At 38.3% G+C, this 24,004-nt stretch overlaps 1 protein-coding gene across 1 annotated transcript in view; it reads left to right on the top strand.

The window, feature by feature from the left end:
- LOC144378568 (uncharacterized) overlaps positions 1-24,004 on the top strand; it is a 35,996-nt gene that overhangs the window by 8,185 nt on the left and 3,807 nt on the right. Inside the window, exon 2 of the mRNA XM_078052966.1 lies at positions 5,315-5,411. The gene's annotated coding sequence lies outside the window, so the exon portion shown is untranslated. The remainder of the gene's footprint in view (positions 1-5,314; positions 5,412-24,004) is intronic.

Here is a 24,004-nt window from a genome sequence, read left to right as displayed (position 1 = left end):
GCAAGAAGTTTGCAGTTGGTAGAACATCCTGTTTCTCTGGGCACCCTGATCCCTAAAGCTATTAGGTAGACCACAATTAAAATTGTTTTCTAGAATTCATAATAACTATCCTTAAATTCTAGTTTGATTAGAAAACATCAGAAGGGCTAAATATTTCAGTATTAACCTTTCATACACCTAGAATGAAAATACATTTTACAAATACTGCTTTTCTTGTTTATTTTTCTTTTTTAAAATATATTTTTAGTTGTCGATGAACACCATACTTTATTCTATTTATTTATTTTTTCTGTGGTGCTAAGGATCGAACCCCAGGAGTGCCTCACATGTGCTAGGCAAGTACTTACCACTGAGCCACAACCCCAGCCTGTTTCTCTTGTTTTAAAGATAATTTCCTTATATTGACAAATTTTGATGATGTAGTCTGTTTTTTTTTTTTTTTAAAGGTATTATAGCCGGGCATGGTGGTGCACACGGTAATCCTAAGGTCTACTTGGGAGACTGAGTCAGGAGATCACAAGTTCAAGACCAGCCTGGTAACTTAATGAGACTCTGTCTCAAAATAAAAATTAAAAAGGGCTGGGGATGTAGCTCCGCTGAAAAGCACCACTGGGTTCAATCTCCAGTGCCAAAAGGAAGAAAGGAAGAAGACATTATATGTCTGGATCATTCACATTGTTATATAGAGATCTATTGTTATGGTCATTGGTGCCTCTCTTGTATCAGACTTCATTCCTTTACTACTTTCCTACTTTCTATCCCCTTCTAGGCATGAGGGAATAAAATATTCCAGGTTGTGTTTATTTTTCACAAATGTTCACAAAGATAGACAACAAAGTCTATAGAATTCAAAGTGAAATGAACCTTAGTTTGAATCTTGGCTCTACTATTTGCCTTAAGACCTTTAGGAAGTGTTAAATCTTTAGCTTCAGTTTCTTCATATGTAAAATGGGCATATCTAATAGAGTCTTTTGTGAGGATTCAGCAAGTTACCAAATATAAAACTGCCTAACACAGTATTTGGCACCCAACAGGCAAAGAATAAATGTTACTATTCTTCCTTCCACGCTCGCACATCATGACTATAAAAGTCATGGAAAAATACTGTGATGGAAATGCATGTAGGAAGGCAGAGGCCTGAATTTATAATGCTCAAGAGAAATAATCTGTCTTCTATGGGGAGGCACTACAATATTTAGAAAAAAGAAATAGACAAAAAATAAACTCCTCCCCCCATGAGTAGCAGCCCCAATGAGACAAGAAGACAGATGTTTATATTTTCACATATTATCCATCATAAGGGTAATATTAGGAAGGCCCATGATAGCTATTCTGAATAGAAAAAAATATGTAGTTATTGTTCTGCAAAGATTTCCTATAAAGGGAACAGATCACATGAGCACAGTTTCTTATTGATATGCTTTCTATACCTTGCATTTACAAATAGAACTATCCATCTCAATATATTCAACCAGAGATGCTCAAACAATTTTAGGACTGGGAAATAGAAGTTACTCAAATATCATATTACTTTCTAATTATCATTTCATTCAATTCTTTTTTTCTACCAATTTGTATTTTGTGCCTACCATGTATCAGACACTGTAAAGATTGAAAAAAAATTCTGGCCTGCAGGACTTAATGTGTAACAGGGTAGAAGGTCTGGTTGGAGCTCAGAAAGAGCTAAATGCTTAAGATGAAAGTTTGAATATGCTGCTCAGAGAAAAGAGGTCTTCTGGCTGGGAGAAGTGGGGAGAGTAGGAAACCAAAGCAGGCTATACTGCTCACATAAAATGAAGTCAACAAGTACTTATTAGCAACTAATTAGGAATCAGGTGTTGAATGCTAGAGCAAATACAAGTACCTTAAATGGTGAACCCATGAACCCTGGCCTTCTGGCATGCACAATATGTTTGACCAAATATCCTAGCACAGGGCTGGGGTTTGCAAGGTGGCAGCCTATTTTTATCCCTTTTATAGTTTTTTTAATGAATTTATTCAAATGTCAGTTTTTTTAACATTAACTTTTTTTTAACATTAATAGTAATTCAGTTTTAGAAAACAGCAAATCTATTTGCTGTTTTTGATATAAGGCACAGGTGCCTCTCTTCATGTTAGTGGTTTGATAAACAGATAATAAAAAATAAAATAGAATAAGGCCATGTAGAGTTTCTAGTCCTTTGCCAAAATGTTCAGGGGGAGTATGCCATTCTTCATAAATCTTGACTGCCTGGCAATATTTTGGAAACTAAAAAATTAAAATAGACTTTTGGTTACTCTGTATACGCTTATTTTTTAAAAGTATTAGTAACATGATTGTAGAGACACATAACATTTGGGTCTGGTGTTTATGTACAATAAGATTAAGTATCCTACTAAACTTTTATTAGAAAAAGTATTTTATTTCACAATACAAACATACTATAAAACTTTATCTTACATCTTCAGAAATAAATTTAGTTTTATTTATGTTGTAAATGTGACATATTCTATTCCTCCTCCTTCAGTTGAGTTCCCAATTTCTTACATCTAAAACAGCCTCACTAAGTTCGGCTTCTCAGTTTTTTGAGTTGTTCACCTGAGAAATCCTGTCTTTCCTTGTGTATCTGACTCATATCTCTGCTGTTTTATGAACTGGATGGCTCAGATTTTTTCCACAGGTCACATACTTCCAACTCAGATTTAGGCAAGTCTGGATGGCTCACATGAGTGACACCAAGCCAGAAAAGTACAACACACTCAAACTGTACCATAATTGAGCCCACAGGGAGTGAGCTGTTTTATTTAAATTGGAATGAATTGGAATATCAGAAGCTTGAATACAGACTTTGAAAAGATGACAGAGGAAGAATAGAAGAAAAATTTTATTTGGTTTTTAACAATTTTCTATTTTTCTTATAGAATATCAAGTGTTGACTTAGTTTTTTTCTACTCCCTTTGCCATTTTTTAAGTAAATGCTTTCAAAATTATACAATATTATGCAATGATGTTACAAAACATATTTAAAAGAAGTAAAAGAAAATCATCTGTAATGCCCCAACTCCAACACAATAACTTTTTATGATTTTGGAGTATTACTTTCTAGCTTTTATTTCAATTTTACACATACTTTAATAGTGTACAGGTAGATTTGTATCAGTGTTATCAACACCTATTGCTTTTGCCAGAGTCTTCATGATAATACTATTTGTCAGCTGCCTGATATTCTGTAATCTGTGTTTCATGGACCCTCCTCACCTCTCTGCAAAGTCTTCATCAAAGTATGCCTGGGAGTTGCTGGACGGAAGAGTGCCTCACTTGGTTGGGTTTCTATCCTGTCAACTACCATATAGTTCATTTAATTCCTATTCATCAATGAAGAATACCCCCATGTTTTCAGGCAAGCTGAGTACATTATTAGACAGCTTTCCATTGCTGTAACAAAATAATGAAGAGATAATAAACTTGTAAGAACAAAAATTTATTTTGACTCACGGTTTTGGAGGTTTCCTTCCATGACTGATTAACATTTTTGCTTTGAACCTAAAGCAACCTAGTACATCAAGGCAAGACAGGAAACCCATTTACCTCATGGCCAGGAATGAAAGGGAGAGAGGATGGGCTGCATCCCACCATCCTCTCCAAGGGCCTGCCCCCAGTAACCAGAAGACCTCCTACTGGGCCTCACCACCTAACAGTGTCATGGGATGGGGACCAAGACTGTAACACGTGGGCTTCTAGGAGGACATTCCAGACCCAGACCATAGTACTAAGTCTGCCCAGACTGCTGCTGTCTCTACTACCATTTCCCCTGAATATTCTGACTTCCTATGTAAGACTTCCACTTTAGTCTATTCTTTCTAATCATCTGTCTTGATTACACCCTCTGCTGTTGCACACTAAGGGGTTCCTACTTACAGAGAGTCCATTTGTTCATATACCAATAACAGACTTAATTCAGATGGCCTTTACCTCACCTCCAAGATGGCAAACCAGAACTATGGACTTTGAGGCAAAATTCCAACTCTGTTTTGTTGTTTGGGTTAGCAACTGAAGAAAAATTATTCAACTCCAAACAATTTTTTTGTTGTTTATAATAAATACAGTTAAGTAAATTCAGTGTGAAAACGTGACTTTTATATACTTGAAAAAGCTTTAAGTTAGTGTTCTTATTTTTGTTTGTTTCTTTTTAAGGCAAGGGGTCCATTTTGGCATAAGGCCACAAGAACTTGCTAAATTCTCCTGTAAGGTATTATACACAGAGTTCAGGCAATGATGAAATGACACAGCAGGAAAAGCCAGGACTTGGTTTAGAGATTAGCAATACACTCAGTAAAGGCAAGTGTTGGTTATTGAAGATGCTTCAATCTGCAAGTGGATTTGAAACTGGGACATTTATCATCAAAGAGGAAAAAAAAAGCAGGATAGAGATGAAATGGATAGGTGGCAGATGGATTTTCGAAGCAGCTGACAATCAGCACAGGTCTAGACAGGTGGGTAGTTGAGATTGGTAAGATCTGATAGTCACAAGTTTGAAACAAAAGACTTCATTTTTACAGAAATTTTATGGTTGCGTAATTGTTTTCTGTTTGTTTTGGTTTGGTTTCACAGAACTTTCTTATATGACTATGGGATGACCATTGAGGAAATACAATGTCTACATGGTATAGTCGCCTTACATCAAAAGAACTCATTCGAATTCCAGTTCTAATGCTTAAAAGTTGTCTGATTTTAGGCAAATATTTCATGTTTCAGAGTCTCTGTTTATTCATCATTTATGTAGTCATATTAGATCAATGATTCATAGCGATTTTGAAAAAAAATGTCATTCAGTTCTTTTGATCTGATGAGAGATAAGGATCATGGTCTCATAAAAATACACCTAAACATCCCCCTCCCCAAATTTGGCACATGCTTTATTTTACTACATTAGAACTTGGTTTACTTTCTATAGGAGAAAAAAAAAACTTAGAATAAATTTCCCGCATTCTTATTTGCTCTCATAAATGAAGTAATTTGAAATGAACCCAAAATATTCAAATATGAAAAAAAAAAAACAAAATCAAAGTTCTTCCCACAAAATGAATCTCAACATTGAGACTGCCATTATTTAGTTTGATGAGAAGAAATTATAATGGAATCTTACATGTTAATATGTTTGTCATTTGTGTTAGCCTACCAATTTTGGCTTTTAATTCTGATAGCAACAAGTGAAGGAAAGCCCAGAAGAATGCTATAGCAAATAGGCTAAATCTAGAAGTGTGGATTTCTCTAGGACTCCCTTTTATTTTTATTTTAATTTTATTTTAATTTTAATTTTTTATTTTGAGACAGGGTCTTGCTAAGTTGGTAAGTGCCTCACTAAGTTGCTGCAGCTGCCCTTGAACTTGGGATCCTCCTGCCTCAGCCTCCTGAGTCACTGGAATTACAGGTATGCACCACCATGCTTTCTAGAAACTGATACAGTTGCATCATTTCTTCTGTCTTCATGTCTACACATTTGGTCATTTCTGCAAACTCTGCATCATTAATGCTGTACATATATTCATGAGAAAATGGTTAAAATGTCCATTCCTGATTTAAGGTCAAACTAGTTTAATTAACCTTTGAAGGCATTTTGCAGTGTTTGCAAGTGTCAGTAGATTTCTGTCTCATGAGAAATTGACATGTTTCATCACTCTTGAATGGAGCCAGGAAAATCTCTTCCAGCGTGGGAAAGGTTTATGCTATTTGTCTTTTCCCAACCTCATCTCCCACAATGGCAACTTAGCCAAAAGAGCTCATGTCTGTGTCTGCCTCTCTCTCTCAGTCTCTCAGTCTCTCTCTCTCTCTCTCTCTCTCTCTCTCTCTCTCTCTCTCTCTCTCTCTCTCTGTCAATTTCCAAAATGGCAACTTCATAACTTCAGAATCTTATGCTGAAAAAAAGCTTTACTTTTTTCATATGATCCAGTAAAAGAAATCACAAATAACTTTTCCCTGTGAAATTATTGCAGGAGTGAATTCCTGTGAATAACTTCATATACCGCTTTCATTTCTTGACCAAAATCTCTTTAAATGCCATGAGTCAAAGTCTAGAGTCTGGAGAAATCGATGACTTCTGCCTCTTTAGGCAAACTCCTTTGGGACTATTGGCATGAATTTTATTGGCAGGAATTTTAATGCCCTATACAACTAGATGTAGAAAGCTGTGACTCATAGTGACATACTGAGATTCTTTCTTCATCAAAGCAGAAAAACCAGATGCATTGCCAAACTCTGCATATATACCATAGTGTCAAAGTTTTGTTTGCAAGCGGTATATGAGTTTTAACTTGAAGAAACTCTTCACCCTTTCAAATAATTTGAGGCCTTTGGGATTCCCAAAAGGGGCTTACTAAAAGAAAATGGTTTTGAAACATTTTAACTCTGACTTTTTAATAATGCTGCTACATTATTTTTAGAGTAAAATGGATTACATATTAAAATGAAACGATGTTGGACAAAGTGAGACAAGCAGGAGTCAAAAAGATCAGGTCACCTGGATGTGAGAGCACAATACTTAGGTTAGTTACATTTAACCCGGGTGGTGGGGGGGGGTGGGGGGGTGGAGGGGGCGCTGTTTAACATGTATTATCCCACTTAATCTTTCTAATAACACTGAGAGACAGGTACTACTATTGCCATCATTTTACAAATGAGCAATTTAAAGCTCAGTTCCCCAATGTTGCACTGTTAGTGGCTGAGCTGAAGTTTAAACCAATGTTTCCTTTGCTCCAAAGCCCGTGCTCTTAACTATGATTAGTATAAAAGAATCAGAGGCACAGGTGAGAAAATAAGAATAAGCAAAGAAGGCAGAATTCTTAGCAGAAAGGTAAACATGGGATATTGGGGATAGAATGGAAATAATTTAAGGAGAAATGAATAAAATTATCTTTGGGGAAAGTACCATGTTTCAAACAAATCTGACTCCCTTTGATCTAAAGGTCTGTATTCTCAAAGAATCTTGTAAGCTGTGGTTTAGTTTCTCTCTTGAATATTTACTAGGAATGGAATCCCCAAATCGCAATCCAAGTCCTTAAAATTTTGCATTATAAACTGTTAAATCTTTCTCATGTCAAAACAGGCTTTTAGGAGTTTGACCAGTAGAGATCATTTTTCTGAGACCTGATTGCAGCTCTTCCTTTTCTGAATTGCTTGTGTTAGTCATCTCTGTATCCTCCCAGCCCAGCACAGTATCTTGCCATTAGTGGGCATCCAGTAAATGCCTGTTGAATGATAAAATAACGAATGAGGTTCTGAAACACTTACCGAGTTGACTGTAAATATTCAGCAGACTCGAAACATCCAGCAATTTGCTAAAAGTGCACTATGGGAGCAATACTCGAACAGATCCTATCTACTTTTCCCCTTGCTCCCATCCCATCAACAACCCAGAGTTGGACAATGGGCAGAACAGTCATCTTGCAGTTCCTGCACAGCAAACCTTTGTTTGGACAAGCACATGCCAGAATTGTGCAGCCCTTGGTGGTGCTGACTCATGCACGTCTTTCGGTTCCCTATGCCTCTTCAGTCTTTTTGCACCAGTCTCGTGCCTTCATTTTCTTATCTTTGGAAAGCATATTTTCCCCACTGCTCTTGACTATGCTTGATGTCTTTCATTTCATTTCTGACCATTCTGATAATATGCTGCAGTCAATTTGTGCTTTCTCTATTAATCCCTTCCAAAATGAAAGAGAGAAGAGCTAAATTTTCTTATCAGTTGCCAACAACTCCTTCCCCTCTCTAATCCCCTAATGATACTATCAGGTAATCTTAGTGACAGATAAACCAGACTACTATACTATGCTATATTCTGACTTCCTCCTGAATTGTATTTTAATAATCTGGCTTTTGTCATTTTCCAGTTATGTATTGGCTCAGCAAGGTGATTCTGCAGGGTTTTGTTTGTTTGTTTTTGTTTTCCTGGGGCGGGGGGAGGGGGCACACCTGTTCTTCTTGAAATGAAAAGCTATTTCTCCTACTAAATGATTTAAAACACCCTGAGAGGATTTTTCTGTGGCTTTGTTTGCTCCTGAAACAGTTTCTCCTACTGAGCTTTCTTGCCTCTAGCTTTGGTGCAGGGAAATAAATATTGCTGGAAAAAATTTTCAGTTCTCAATATATTAATATCCCTGTTTTCTAACTGGTATGAATGTAAACTCCTGCCATAAGTGAAGAAAGATAGTCTTGAACACCATCCTAGAAATTAGCATTTGCCTTGGGAATATGCTCCAATAATTTCCTTCTCTCTACAAATCGTCTCTATAAAAATGTAAAACCAATCTTGACTGACAGAGAATGCAGAGTTATTTAAGTGTTAAACCATGTAAAATTGTTCCGATGAGCTCAACTTGAATGTCTGAGAGAGCCAGGAATCCATGATCAAATTCCCACTTGGGAGCCAATCTTATATTAAAACATGACATATATTATCTAAGGAATTTTACTGCAATGCAGCTGGGAACTCTCTCTTTGAAAATCACTGCAAAGGCTGAGCCACGATTTTAACTTGAAAATTTGAAGGATTCTTTACCCAATCTTATATTCTGATGAAACTTTTAAATAAAATTGCTTATATTCTAGATTGAATTATGCATTAAAATGACATTTAGAAGTATTCTATAATTTAAGTCCCATTCATCTATATTCAATAATCAAAGGTTTAGAAGATTCATGATATATTTCATAATGACCACCAATTAGAATGTTGTGTGAGATAGGTCACTCACCTCCACTGTGTATTGTTTTACATTTTAATTAAAATCATTTTATGTAAATATGCAAATGTACTTGTAAGTAGAAATATATAGTTTTCTCCTCTTCTTCCTGAGTTATTTTAAATGACTATAACACCCCATATGATAAGACACTAAAATATAGTATTGTGAATCAGACTGCCTGGGATCAACCCAAGCACTGGTATTTGCTATCTGTTTGACTTTATCCTAAGCCTTACTTTTTTTAAAAAATATTTATTTATTTTTTGTAGTTGTACACGATAACTTTATTTATTTATTTTTTTGTGGTGCTGAGGATTGAACCCAGAGCCTTGCACATGCAAGGCGAGTGCTCTACTGCTGAGCCATAACTCCAACCCCTAGCCTTACTTTTTTTTTTTTGTAATCTGTAAAAGTCAGGATCGTTTTTCAGATTAAATGAGATAACTCATTTAAAGCACTTAGCACAGAGTTTAGCCAACCATGATTTATAAAGACAAAAGTCAGGCTCTAGGAAAAAGAAAAACACAAATATGCCAGTTTCAGTGGCTCACGCCTGAAATCCCAGCAAGAGGCTGGGACAGAAGGATTGGAGTTCAAAGCCAGTCTCAGCAAATAGATTCTACTAAGATTCTACTAAGAATAAGTACACCCAGTGGCTTGAGAGGTTGAGACAGGAGGATTGCAAGTTCAAAGCCAGCCTCAGTGAGGTGCTAAGCAACTCAGTGAGATCCTGTCTCTAAATAAAACACAAAAATAGGTCGGGTTGTGGTTCAGTGTTTGAGTGCCCCAGAATTCAATCCCTGGTACCCCCCTCCAAAAAAAAAAAAAACCTAAACCAAAACAAACAAATACAAAAAACCCCCCGCACACACAAATATTATAACCACATAGATGAACATGTGACTTTAGCAGTTCAAGTTAAATAGTTAAATTGAGTTTGAGTTTTCTAAAACCTATAACATAAGGTGAAACACAATCTATTATAAAAATGTTGGGTTCAGAAGGAAAGAAGCAAACTGATTCAGAAGTAAAATTTTCCCTAGTGTTGAATTTCAAAAGGAACTACGGAGGGTACGGTGGAAAATGTATTAAATAATGTTTTCAATACTATTTTACAGCAAATGCTGTAATGAATTTTATAGACTGATATAGCAATGTTTGGCTAAAACACAAACTATACAATTAAACCGTAGCTTAATTTTTAAAAAATTATATAATGAGACTATTATATAATGGCCCCAAGTTATAGTCTTATGGACTGCAAAAAATAGTTATTGAACATCTGCTTTGTGCAAGGTATGCCTAAGAAAACAGATGAATTAGTCTTAATTCTTGCCCTCGAGAACTTATTGATCAGCAAGGTAGGGTTAAAAAAATAAGTACTATGGTAAGGAACACTAGTATAAATTCCAAAGGAAGACATAAAATGCTCTAAAATTTCAAAAGAAGTCTTTTTTCTCAAACAAGCTCAATCCCACTCATGGCTTCTGCACATGCTTCCCCCTGTGCTTGGAATGTGCTTTTTGTCCTCTCCATGCATAACTTCCTCTCCCTTCAGTTTTCAGTTCCTACTTAACTTCCTGGTAGAGATCTTTCCTGACCACCTTTCATAGAGACTCCCCTCTATAATTCTCTATTATGGTATCTGTTTCATCACAGCATTTGTTACAACTGCTATATGTCTGCCTGTGGTGCCTGCCGTGTTATCCTCAAAGTCTAGAACAGCATCCAACACACAGTAGGCATTTGATACATATTTGTTGAATGAATGGATGAATCAATAAAAGATCATACTTGCTTGGGAGAATCAGGAAAAGTTTCATAAGAGGAAGGAATCCTTAAAAGCTGGGTAGGTTGCAGGTGGAGCTAGGGAAAAGAAAGATACCCCAAACAGAAGGAAAGGCATAAGCAAATGTTTGGAGCCCAATAAATGCAAAGAATTTTCTAGTTGTTTTTGTTGTTATTGTTGTTGTTGTTGTTTGTTGTCCAGGGATTAAACTCAGGAGCCCTTGGCCATTGAACCACATCCCCAGCCCTATTTTGTATTTTATTTAGAGACCGGGTCTCACTGAGTTGATTGGCTCCTCGTCATTGCTGAGGTTGGCTTTGAACTCATGATCCTCCTGCCTCAGCCTCCTGAGCCACCAGAATTAGAGGCGTGCACCACTGCCCTGTGCAAAGCATTTTCTGAAAGCAGCAAATGCAGTGAATCTTTGAATGTGAGATGTACACTTCACCTTCATGTTCCCCACTTCCATCTTGACATTTCCAAATTGCCATAATTGGTATGTGTCTTATAATCGCTATCTGAATGTACTATGGTTATTTCATTTATGCCCCAAAATGTTCTTTAATTGATGGCATTTCTTACAATCATGGTTTCATTTTAGAAATGGTAAAATAAGGTAATTCAGTTTTGTTTTGTTTGGTTTGGTACCAGGGATTGAACCCAGGGGTGCTTCACCCCTGAGTCACATCCTCGTCACATTTTATATTTTATTTAGAGACAGAATCTTGCTAAGTTGCTTAGAGTCTGGCAAAGTTACTGAAGCTGGCTTTTAACTTGCAATCCTCCTGCCTCGGCCTCCCAAGCCACTGGATTACAGTGTGCACCACTATTCCTGGTGGTAATTCATTTTTATTAGAAAACAGAATATGTGTAGGGGAACTGAGTGCTGGTGCTGGAAAGTTTTGTTTGTAAAAGTTACTCTGTAGGCGTACAATAAGGTCAGGTGATTTTGTACTATATCTACCATACTTAATTATTAACAACAGAAGTGGGAAGGAGTTTCTACTGAAATTGTAGGATATATTTTCTCCAAAAGTAATTGTGTTTCTGTAGAGAGATAGGTATTTTTTTTCTCTTGTCACTTGCATTTTAAAATTTAACCTCAAGCAAAAATTTCTCTGTCCAAAGCCCAGAAGATAAATTCTCAGTGGACTTTGAGCTATTTGAGACAGATATTTTATCTCTAGCAACTAATAATACCAGATTTGTAGTGGAGGCTTGTGGAACATTCAATTCCTTAGTAATTGTTATCAATGCTTATGGAACATTCAATTCCTTAGTAATTGTTGAATAAGTGACAAATGACATCTTACTATTATTTACAAGAAAAAAATTATTAGTGATAAGGGAGGTGTAGACAGTAGGAAATAAGAATTTTAGAAGCCATATGGATTTAATCTAGGTAAAGGCCTTGGAGGAGGGAAGTGCTTAGTGACTAGAAGCAGGGAAGAGAAACAGGTTGGCAGAGGGGGGAATAGGGACACAGCACATTTAAGTCCTGTTAAACTTCAGATAAAAACCAGTGAACTATGTTTGGGAGTCAGAGAGAGAACACCAGGGGAATGGAAAGCACATCCAGGACAGGGACAGGAGGAAGAGGTTAGGCATGGAACCAGAGAAGCGTGAATCTATCATGACTCACTTTTACTGAAAGTCATTTACGAGCCATAAAATCTGCATGGATGCTTATGTGTGACTATCGAAGTCACCCAGTATATAGACAGGGTCCCTCTCGCACTCACTACCAGCAGTCTCTAGGACACTGAACCCAAGGGACTCCTTCAGTTCCCTTGAAGCTGACCTTTCAGCTGAGGCTGACTCTGTCCACCTCTCTACTTTTTTTGGTTGTTATTGTTAATGGTGATAAAATGTACATAACATCCAATTTGCCCTCTCAACTACCTGTGCGAGTACAATTCAGTGGCATTGAGGGCGTTCACCTTACTGTATACTACTGTCACCACCATTCACACATAGCACTCCTTTCACCCTGTAAAACTGAACCTCTGCACCCAGGAAGCAAGAACCACTCCACTCCCACAGGAAACCACGATTCCTCTTCCTGTCTATGAGTTTACTCACTCTACATATTTCATATAGGTAGAATCGTATGATATTTGTCGTTTTGTGACTTATTTTCACGTAGCATAATGTCCTCAGGCCTCAAGGTTCATCCATATTGTAACGTGTTAGAATTTCCCTTCCTTTTTTTTTTTTTTTTTTTTTGGTACTGTTATGGGATCTAGGGCCTCACCTATATTAGACAAGCACTCTAGCACTGAGTTAATCCTCCACCCGTTTTTAAAAATTTTACTTTGAATTAAATTTTAAGTTGCCCAGGCTGACCTCAAACTTGCCATCCTCCTGTCTCAGCTTCCTGAGTAGCTGCTATTCCAGTCATGTGCCACCACACCTGACCATCCTTCTTTTTAAAGACTGAATAGCATGCCATTGTTAGCATAATGTCACATGTTGCTTACGATGTCTTTGTATTTTATTTTTTGAGACCCTCTCTTACTTTAGCTTCCATGATGCTGCATTTTTCCTGGTATGCCTCTTCCCTTCCTGGCATCTTTCCTCTCAAGCTCACCCTCCACCTCTTGGCCATTCAACGTTAGTGTTCCCTAACACTAGCTCCCAGGACCCCTCCTCCTCGCACTCCTCTTTCCTTAGACAGTCTTGCTCATGGTGTTGGCTTCTCTTCTTGCTTGCTTGCCAGTACTTCCACGTATGCAGCATCGTGGGGAACGGCACACATGGGGCCGTGAGGAAGGAAGAGGGGCATCTGCCTCATCAGTCAGCTCAGAAGAGTCAGTACTGACGAACAAAGAGGTGACAGATGTCTCAGCCAGATTGCTCTCACATCTGGACCAGGAGCTTAAGTATGATTTGAAAGGCATGAAGCCAAAATAATGCTTGAGGAAGCTGACTCATGCTGTGACTTCACAGAAAGGAATGGAGCAAGACTAAGCTGCTGGAAGACAGGCTCTGTGGTAGCAGTGGTGACTTTGATAATAGGAATGAATTTGCAAGAAAAAAAATATATTCATAAGGAAAAATAGACACAATTATATTCTTTGCCTACAGTGGCAATGAACAATCTTCTTTGGGGCCATGCTTGAGGTCAAGAGTACTTCTCCTGAAGATTAGACAAAAAGACCCAATTAGACCATTGATATGTTTTTCTACCCATTCTTCCTTTCCCTTTAAAAAAATTTTTTTTTAGTTGTCAATAGACCTTTTTTAAAAATTTTTATTTATATGTGGTGTTGAGAATTGAACCCAGTGCCTCACACATGCTAGGCAAGTGCTCTACCACTGAGGTACACCCTCAAACCCCTTCCTTTCCCTTTTTACTTCATTCTCTAGAGCTGAAATCTGAACAATGTGGTCCTCAATTGTCTGTTCTTTCCTCCACTGTTTTCCTTTGATGTTGGCATTTTTTGGTTAACAACCTCACAGTCTGCTTCCCCCACTTCAAAAACAGCTTTGACATATTCTTTCATAATTATCATTGACAGACTTCCTAAGCTTAAAAAAAAAAAACACATGTTTTCTTTTGGACTGAACCATAAAAATAAAAATGATTAGTGTTACAAGTCAACCTGAATAAGAAAACTAACAAACCTTGAATATTGATAATGGTTCAATTAGGATAGTGGGCATGTGGTTGATAAGGCATAAATCCTTGTCCTATAAACATAGTAAAATAAATGTAGAAAAACCAATGTAGTTAAGTTGCTTGTTTTCACTTTATTCCTTCTCTGGTGACAGTATTCTATGTTTGTTTTGGGGCACTATTGGAGGCAATCTGGCTGCCTCATGAACCAAAGTGTTGTGTCAGCAGCCCAAGGAGGTAGACACATGACCGAGCTAGACCAATCAAATGCTTGCTCCCAGGAATTTGAATCTTGAGTAGAGGAACAAAAAAGACTAAAGAAGATCACATTCTTCTTGCTATCTGGATCTTCAAGCCCACCCCAGTCCTTAACTTTTCTTTGCCTAGTTATTGAGCTGGATTTTCCATCCTATGAGCTACCAGCATGTGGAGTAAAATGTTCCCTTGCTTCCTACCTTCCTTTACTTCCAATCACCATTTTTTTTTTCTTGAATGCTTACAAGGGTTAGGCACTTGTTTTGAAGTCTTGTGTGGATGGTGACATTATTCAATCTTTATAATAATCCCTCCATTATTACTCCTATTTGGCAGATGAAGATGAACCTTAGAAAAATTAGGAAACTTTTCAAGGGTTATGCAGCTAGGAAGACATGGAACTGACATTCAGATCCACACAGTTTGACCCGATCTTTAACATTTAATCTCTGGGAATAATTCTTTAGGAAAACTCCTTAAGTGGGCCTTTGGGAAATGAAGTGGTAGGGAGGAGAGCTGGAGGACAGTTGGGAGAAATTGAGTGAAAAGGGGAATTGTTCTCCATAGAATTCTGGGAGATGATCTCTGACATTTAGAGAAAGCAGACTTGGAGATCCTGGGATTGAAGATCTCTTTAGAAACAGCAATGAGTATTGCAGACTCTGGAGTCAAAAAGACTTGGATTTGAATCATAGCTCCCTAACTTACCAGCTGTATGGTAGTGGGTGTAAGGATCTTTTGAATATAAAGTGAAATAATGCATATAAAATGCTTGGCAAAGGATCTGGCAACATATTAAGCGCTCAATAATTGGTCATGACTCTAAGTGTGATATAGAAATTTTAGTCTTTTTTTATTATAAATTCACTTTTCTTGTTATTTGCAAATACTTAGAAAAAGTCCATTATATGTGAAAGCCTTGTGTTTATGGTACTTTTTTCCCCTAATCCCTGAATTATATATTCTCAATTGGGATACTTGTTCTAGTGTATAGATTAAAACTATACATTTTAAAACTATACATTTTTTACATTTGTTTTTTAGGTATACATGATAGTAGAGAATATTTTGACCTATACGGTTATAACATATTCTAATTAAGATCCCATTCTTGAGGTTGTACATGATGTAGAGTTTCACTGGTGGTGTATTCACATACAAACATAGGAAAGTTATGTCCAATTCATGCTATTCTCTTTCCTATTCCCATACCCTCTCCCTTCCCTTTGTCTAATCCAATGAACTTTTATTCTCTCCAACCTCTTATTGTGAGTTAGCATCTGCATATCAAAGAGAACATTTGGCCTTTGGTTTTTTGCATTTGGCTTATTTCACTTAACATAATAGTCTCCATTTCCATCCATTTAGCAGCAAATGTCATAATCTCATTCTTCTTCATGGCTGAGTAATATTCCAGCATGTGTATGTACTGCATTTTCTTTATCCATTTTCTTTATCCATTCATCTGTCCAAGGGCACCTAGGTTGGTTCCACAGCTTAGCTATTGTGAATTGAGCTGCTACAAACATTGGTATGGCTGCATCACTGTATTAATGGTACTTTAGGGAATGGTGGAGACAAGGTTATATCCTTTTTTTGGGGGCGGGGGGAAGCAGTGTTGGAGAAGATAGCAAATGCAGGAGGCAAGATGGTGAAAGACAGTCAGGAACTGAATTTAGTGTGGAGTAAGAGCAAGAGGTGACAGACTTAGTAAATTCAAGTTTTCTTTTTAGGAAAGAAAAGTGATGTGCAGTAGAAGCTTTGTTTATTTTATTAAATATTAAAGACAAGAGGAGTCCTTGGAAATATCTGGGGCACAGGTATATTTATAAAGAAGACCAATAGTACAAGGCAAAAGATACCTAATGAGTGATATAGACAAAAAGTGCAAATGGACCCCCAAAGCAAGAGAAACCACAGTGGACTGCAGTGGTCATTCAGGAAAGGGCTCACATAATACATCAGACCAGAACTTAGCTTTGAAGAATGTTTAAGCATCAGTTAAGGGAAAACAGAACATTCTAGATAGAATGATAAAAGCAAAGTTGTTGAGAGCCACAGCTGAAGGGGCCCCAGCAAACTTCCAGCTGCCAGCAAACTTTCAGCTGCTGGCTGATGATTGGCTCACAGTGGCCCCAGCAACATCTAGCTGATTGGCTCCTCTGTGGTGATGCTCATTGGAGATGCTCATTGAGCTGTTTCCCCGCCCTTTCAGACTGCCAGCTGATGATTGGCTTACAGCGGCCCCAGCAACATCTAGCTGATTGGCTCCTCTGCGGTGATGCTCATTGGGCTGTTTCCTTGTCCTTTCAGACCACGGAGCTGCTCATTGGGGGACTTTTTTGGCTCTGCCCACGTGACTCAGCCAATCGGCCTCAAGAGCAGGAGGATTGTGGGAGGTGGGGAGAGGCTGGTGTTGGGGAGAGAGGCTTGTGGGAAGCCGGTGGTGGCAGCTGGAAGTTTGCTGGGGCCCCTTTGGCTGTGGCTCTCAACATCTCCCCCTCTCTGTTTAAACAACAAGCATGTGGCTTAGGGACCGTGCCTGCCTTAGGTTGTCCAATACTACATATGGTCCTTACCGGTTATCGGATGAGCTGACCTCAAGGCGTCAGCCTCCTGTCTTAGGTTGGTACCATTGCAATTGGATCTTACCCGTCACTGACTACTGGTCCAGTATACAGCCACACCTGTGGAGAGGTCTTTGTACCAGTGGGGGGCGGGGGGGGGTGAGGTTCTTTGCCTCACCTCTGTTGGCCCCCAAATTTTAGCTGAACGATCATGACAAGCAGAAGGGAGGAAGATACACCAAGCCAATTGATGGCTCCTTTTGGAAAAATTATATCACTGATGACATCATCAGCAAAAATACCCCAACACTACCTCAAGTTGCTGCACCAACAGATAGTTCACAATGCATACAAGTAAGTTCACAATGCATACAAGTGATATATAGTCCAGGCAAGTTCTGCAATCAGTTCAGTGATGGCTATTGCAGAAGCTGTAGATTGGTTTTATCTTTGTCTTCACCGGCTCTGGGATGAAGATAGGAATTCTGGCAATAATGGCTAAAGAAAAAATTATGTAACATTCCAGAAGGCACTAAAAGAAAACAATTTTCTTAACAATTTACATTATCTTGAAGAGAATTATTAAATATAATGAAAAGGAAAGGTGAAAGTAAACAAACAGATCTGTTAACCTCCTTTTTTGTTCACATATTAAAACAATCCTCAACAGTTGTTTACCCAATTTAAATTAAACCATTTAAATCACTTGAATAAAAAAAATATTTGGATCCATTTTTTCATGAGCGCTCATCATATATGATATATGGACATACGTACATTCAAACATATACTACAAAACACAAGTGTGCACACATAATATAATACATACAACACATAACATAATAGTAAAGGCCTTATAACTTTTTACAGGTGAAATCTCCATTGCAATGTTTAAAAACTCTATAGTCAAAAAATAGAACTGATCAGCAAAACATTAACCCAGGTCTGTATGAGCTCAAAAAACAAAATTGAACTTCATGATGTGGGAAAGGGCAATAATAAAATAGATATTGAAAAAAGCATCCTGGTTCTGTTGCAGATGTAAGGATAGCCAAACTGGAGTTTTGGATATCAGCTATTATGGATTTGAGCTAAATCATTTTCTTTTTGGTCTGTAGAAATTACTTTAGTTAATCTCTCTGGAATCCAAATCGGCTGCTGTTCTCCCTGTGGAAACACACAAACAGACCCCCGACTCCAGACAATCACTGAGTCAGGACCTTTCCATTATCCTGTTAGAATATCCTTCCAAAGTACCTTGGGCTTATGCACATTTTTTGGACACATATGCCTTTCTGCAGCACTAAGTCCTGATGAATCCAAATTTTAAAAGTTTAGAGTAAAAAGGGTTATTTTAAGTTTATCTTTGGGGAATATATACCCCTTCCCAATTCCTTCTTTTTGCTTTAATAAGTACATTTTAATAGTTTGATGAGCTCTTTCAACTATGCCTTGTCCCTGTGGATTGTATGGGATTCCTGTTGTATGAGTAATGCCAAATGATGAGTAAAATTGTTTAAAAGAGATAGAAGTATAACCAGGAGCATTATCTGTTTTTAACTGTTTTGGAACGCCCACAGTGGCAAAATTTTGTAAGCAATGAGCTATAACCTCTTTAGTTTTTTCTCCGGCATGAAGGGAGCCCATCAAAAATCCAGAAGAAGTATCAACTGTAACATGCAAATATTTTAATTTTCCAAATTCTGGCAAGTGTGTGACGTCCATCACTGATAACGTGCTGATAACGCCAAGGTCACAGGTTCGTTCCCCATACGGGCCACCAAATGCCGCAGTCTGGCTGGAGCCACTTCTCAAAAGAAACTAACTTTATTTTTAGAACCACACATGCCAAACAAAACAGCTCCTCAGGAAAAACTCTCAGAGCCCAACTGCCACCACCGGCTTCCCACAAGCCTCTCTCCCCAACACGGAATTGACAACATAAAAAAGAAAAATACCAACTGGGTTATCGAAATGGTCAAAGTGTGAAATAATAATGCTAGGAGCCAGGAAGCTGGTTCTGTTTAGGGAATTTTTCAAATTTTAGTGCTGTAATTATAAAGACAGAGTCAGCTAAAATTCTTGTTTTAAAAAATAATTATAACAAATAGTGATTCAAAGAATAGTCATTACTCCAATTTGAAAATTTACTAAAATTAAAATAAAGGCATTTCTAATAAACATTTAGTGAATAAATTTAATTACCACAAATATCACCATAAAGTCATAAGACTATACAAACAATAGGTGACTAACAACCTGTTAATCTAGACATAATTTATGAGAATGATAATTATTTAATAATTAAAATGATTACTTAAAATGATTCATGTATTTAGTCAATGGATATGGTTATATATCTAGTCACCTGTCAGTCCTATTTCTTCTAAAATCTTAAGGCACAATGTAAAAAGTAAGATTTTTAAAAACCCAACATGTATATGACTAAAGGGTTATCGAAAATTATTGTATATAAGGTATTCTAAGAACTATGTTGTTTTAGTCAGCTTTCTCGCTGCTGTGACTAAAAGACCTGACAAGAGTAACATAGAGGAGGAAAAGTTTATTTTGAGGCTCATGGTCTCAGTCCATAGATGGCTGGCTCCATGCCACGGAGCTCAAGAACATCATGGTGAAAGCGTGTAGTAGAGGAAAGCAGCTGGGGATATGGCACCAGGAAGCAGAGAGTGGAGAGCTCTCTCCACTACAAAATATAAACCCCAAAGGCAGGCCCCCAAAGACCCACCTCCTCTAGCCACACCCACCTGCTTTCAGTTATCACTCAGCTAATCCCTATCAGGGTGTTAATTCACTGATTAGGTTAAGGTTAACCCAATCATTTCACCTCTAAAGCTTCTTACATTGTCTCACACATGAGTTTTTGGGGGACACTTTGCATCTAAACCATAACATGTGTGAAACAAAAAGTTATAACAGAACTGTTCTTACAGTATAGTGTAGAGATGTCTATCAGTGTCAAGAATGGCAGCTATTAAACAATAGTAAGTGTTGGCGAAGATGTGAGGAAAAATGCATACTCGTATGTGGTGGTGGGATGTTTGCTGGTGGCACTGCAAATTAAAGCAGCCAATATAGACAGCAGTATGGAGATTCCTTAGAAATCTAGAAATGGAACCACCATTTGACCCAGCTGTCCCTCTCCTTGGACTATGCCCCAAACACTTAGAAACAGCATATTTCAGGACACAGCCCCATCAGTGTTTCTTGCAGCACAATTCACAATAGCTAAACTGTGGAACCAACCTAAATGCCTTTCAGTAGATGAATGAATAAAGAAAATGTGGTATATATACAATGGAATATTACTCAGCAATAAAAGAGAATAAAATCATGGCATTTTCAGATAAATGGATGGAGTTGGAGAATATCATGCTAAGTGAAATCAGACAATCCCCCAAAAACAAATGCCGAATGATTTATCTGATATAAGGAGGCTGATTCATAATGGGGTTGAGAGGGGGAGCGTGGAAGGAATAGACTAAATCTAGAAAGGGCAAAGGGGAGGGAGGTAAAGAGAGGAGGCATCTGGGTAAAAAGATGGTGGAATGAGATAGACATCATCACCCTAAGTACATGTATGAAGACACGAATGGTGTGAATATACTTTGTATACAACCAGAGATATGAAAAAAATTTGCTCTATATTGTAATATGAATTGTAATGCATTCTGCTGTCATATATAACAAATTAGAATAAAAAAAATTAAAAAGAAGACGAGAGAAGCTGGACCTTTAAAATGGAAAACTATCAAAGGTTTCAAAGTGCAGAAGTGCTGAGACTGGCGATTTATGTAGCTACCATGTCTAGGGTGGGTCAGATGATAGAAAGACTTGAGATAGAAGGTCAGTTAGGAAAGATTGTAAGCACAAGGCCACAAGGATCAGGGCCAAAATGTGGTATATGATAAAAAAAAAAAAAGTGTGGATTTCAGAAATGTCTGGTCTGACACTGAAACTTTATACAGGCAGTACTGCCCTGTCACACATAGCTAGAAGCATGAGGAGGCCTCCAAAGCTCAACAAGTATACTCCCAGCAACTTAAAGTTCCCAACCTGTTTCTCACACTGCATTCTGACATTCTGATGTTTCCTGGCCCCTTCTACTTAGTGTTCCATCCACCCTTTGGACTTCACCTGCTACTACTGCCCTGTTTACTGATTTGGTTTCTACTGTGGATAGAATTTTTTTTTTTCTACCAGCTACAAGAAACAACAGCAGCAGCAGTAGCAGCAACAACAACAACAACAACAACAAAAACCTAACAAACAATGGCCTAAGACTGTAAGAATATCAGTTTCACTCAACCAGAAGCCTGCCTCCAAGCTTGGTTGGGTCATGCAACATTACAGAGAAGGCAGATTCCACTCTCTTCCTCAGTGAGTCAGCAGTTTCTCCCCTTACAAATATCAGATAGCTGTCACCTTCTCAAGGAAAACCCATCAGGCAAAGGCATGCAAGTTGGAATCAGGGAATACAAAAGGATTTTCTCCTTCTTTTCTTTCATCAGAGAATAAAATCTTCCCAATAGATCCTAAACCAACTTCTTACTGGGCAGTTTCCCCTTACATGGGCCGCATGCCTGATTCTTTACCAGTTGCTGGCAAAGGAGAATGGGTTTGCTTCCACCATGCAACCAGCGCACTGGTTTCATTAAAGAGGTTCTTGGCATAAAAGTTAGCTAGTGAGATTGAATAAACACACGGACTCAGTTACATTTTTCTATGACCAGCTCCCCCTCTGGCTCCCACCTCGAACCACCCGGTAGGGCAGCAAGGATTACTCAGGGCTAGCAGGAGAGAGAGAGAGAGAGAGAGAGAGAGAGAGAGAGAGAGAGAGAGAGAGAGAGAGAACGCCAGGGAGTGGCCTTTTCTTGGGGAACAAGAAATTCAGGGGAGAATTCCATCCAATGAAGGTTTGAGGGGGGCAGCACTCCAAGGTCAGGGTCAGTGACTGGCCCCAGGGTCAGTGGTCAGTCACACCCCCACATGGACAGGCTCTCGCACCAGGAGAGGGTCAGGAAAGCTCTGACACAGTTTAGCCAGAGCGCCTCACACCCAAACCGGGAGTTGCCCAGTCACGTGTGAGAATGGCTCCCCACAGTTTGCCAAGATGGGTTTAGATCCACCATCACTCATCCCATGTGCTTGGTATGTGCTACTGAACAGAATTGGGGATTGCTCAGCTAGCAAGTAGGGGAAAGACAATTGAGTTAGCAGTTTCAGAGTATTTGCTATGGACTCCCAGTGCAGCACCTTGTCCCACCCCACATGATCACCTCTCCACCAGTTCTTGGAACCCCAACCTCAGTGCATCCATCTCCTGCCTTCCCTCCTACTTCATTGGGAAATTCTTGGTATGATTTATCTTGCGTCACTATAAAGACGGTCATTACAAAAGAACAATTGGGCTGGATGTATAGCTCAGTGAGAGTGCTTTGCCCAACATGCCGAAAACCCTGGGTTTGATCCCAGGACCATAAAACACAGAACCGAAGAACAATTGACTGGACATAGCTATTGCCGAGATCACAGGGCAAGACTGAACGATGCTGTAGGATATTAACGAGGTCATTTGAACCCCTGTTGCTAGTTTTCCCTTATATGTAAAGACCTGAGAATTCAGTTCTTGTTTTTACCCCTGGAGTCTGTCAAGTGTTGGATTTTAAGGGGGTGGATAATATAAACATCAAGGATTAGGCAAGAACAGTTTGAGGAGGAGCTGAAAGAAGAATAGAGAATGCCAACGTCTCTGCAGATGACAGAGCCTTTGTAAGCCTCTCTCATTATCATCTCTTTTCTGTGGTTCATTTCACATTAAAATTTCCCTCAGCGTTTTGGCATGGATAAACCTTGGCAAGGTCTCTTTGAAAAAATAATTATCATGTATCTTTTCTTGTTAAAGCCAAGCAGATTTTTTTTAAAATGCTTACAGCTCTGGAGTATTCATTAGTAAAATTTGCTGGGCGTTTAGAAACTGAGTATCATTAGATTTCTGTAATGTAGCTAATCTCACTCACTGACCTCTCTTCGCATCTACACTTTCATTGTTCTTTATTCCAATAGTTCTAATTACCATAAATATAAAAGCGATAGACATTTCCTTATTCTCAAAGAAGTTTCTGCTTTGTTCCACCCCTATGCTGTGCTGCTTTGTCCTTACAAACATACTCATTAGCCTTCATACCCTGGGATTTATTTTTCATTTGTTGAGAGGAACAAGAGGGATTGTGACTAAAAGGGACCAACTCCCTCTGACCTGATGGGCATCTCCCTCTGTTTTCCCTAAAATAAGTTATTTATATATCATCCCATTCATATTTATGCCAGGTTTTTCATGTATGATGTATAAAATTTATAGGAAAATGTGAGCTCAGTGGAGAACCTGAAGGAAAAACAGCTTTTAATTAAAGGGTGACCTCATCTCTCATTCTGCCCATCTTTCATACCCTTGCTTGTGTATGCACGAGCGCGCGCGCACGCACACACACACACACACAATATGCCCTCCCTGTTGGATCAGTCATACTCATAGAAAAAAGATCTTGGACATCCATAGTTTTTACTTATGATTTTCTTTTGCATATTAAGGGCAATCTCTGCTGCTCTGTTTGGTCCATCTTATCCTTCAGGGCCTTGAACCTTTGGGTACCAACGTCAGCCTTCATTAAGTGTGTCAAGCTCTTAGGGCATCAGCTGGCTCCTTGTCTGCCTGATTTTCTCCCTTCTCCCTACTGTCTTTCTTTTCTTGCCAGACTGTGAACTTGTTGAGTGTGAGGACCAGACTTTGCAACTTGAAATGATATAAATTGCAGTATTTCAAGCAAAGATAGTGAGAGTTGTGTTAATGCCCTCATTTAATTTTCTTTGAAACATGGTGCATAGGATTGTAAAAATAGAGGCTCCAATGACTGTTTCCTCGGTGAAGATTTCTACAAAAACAAGCAGTTCACTGAAAAGGAAAAACAAATGACTCTCAAACATCAGATATTACATTTAATGTCACTCAATAAGAGAAGCACAACTTAAATATATGCT

Source organism: Ictidomys tridecemlineatus, chromosome 6 (genome assembly GCF_052094955.1).
Source record: "Ictidomys tridecemlineatus isolate mIctTri1 chromosome 6, mIctTri1.hap1, whole genome shotgun sequence".
Taxonomy (NCBI): domain Eukaryota; kingdom Metazoa; phylum Chordata; class Mammalia; order Rodentia; family Sciuridae; genus Ictidomys; species Ictidomys tridecemlineatus.
Note: the sequence above shows the minus strand (reverse complement) of the source record. Positions and strands in the feature narration are given on the sequence as shown.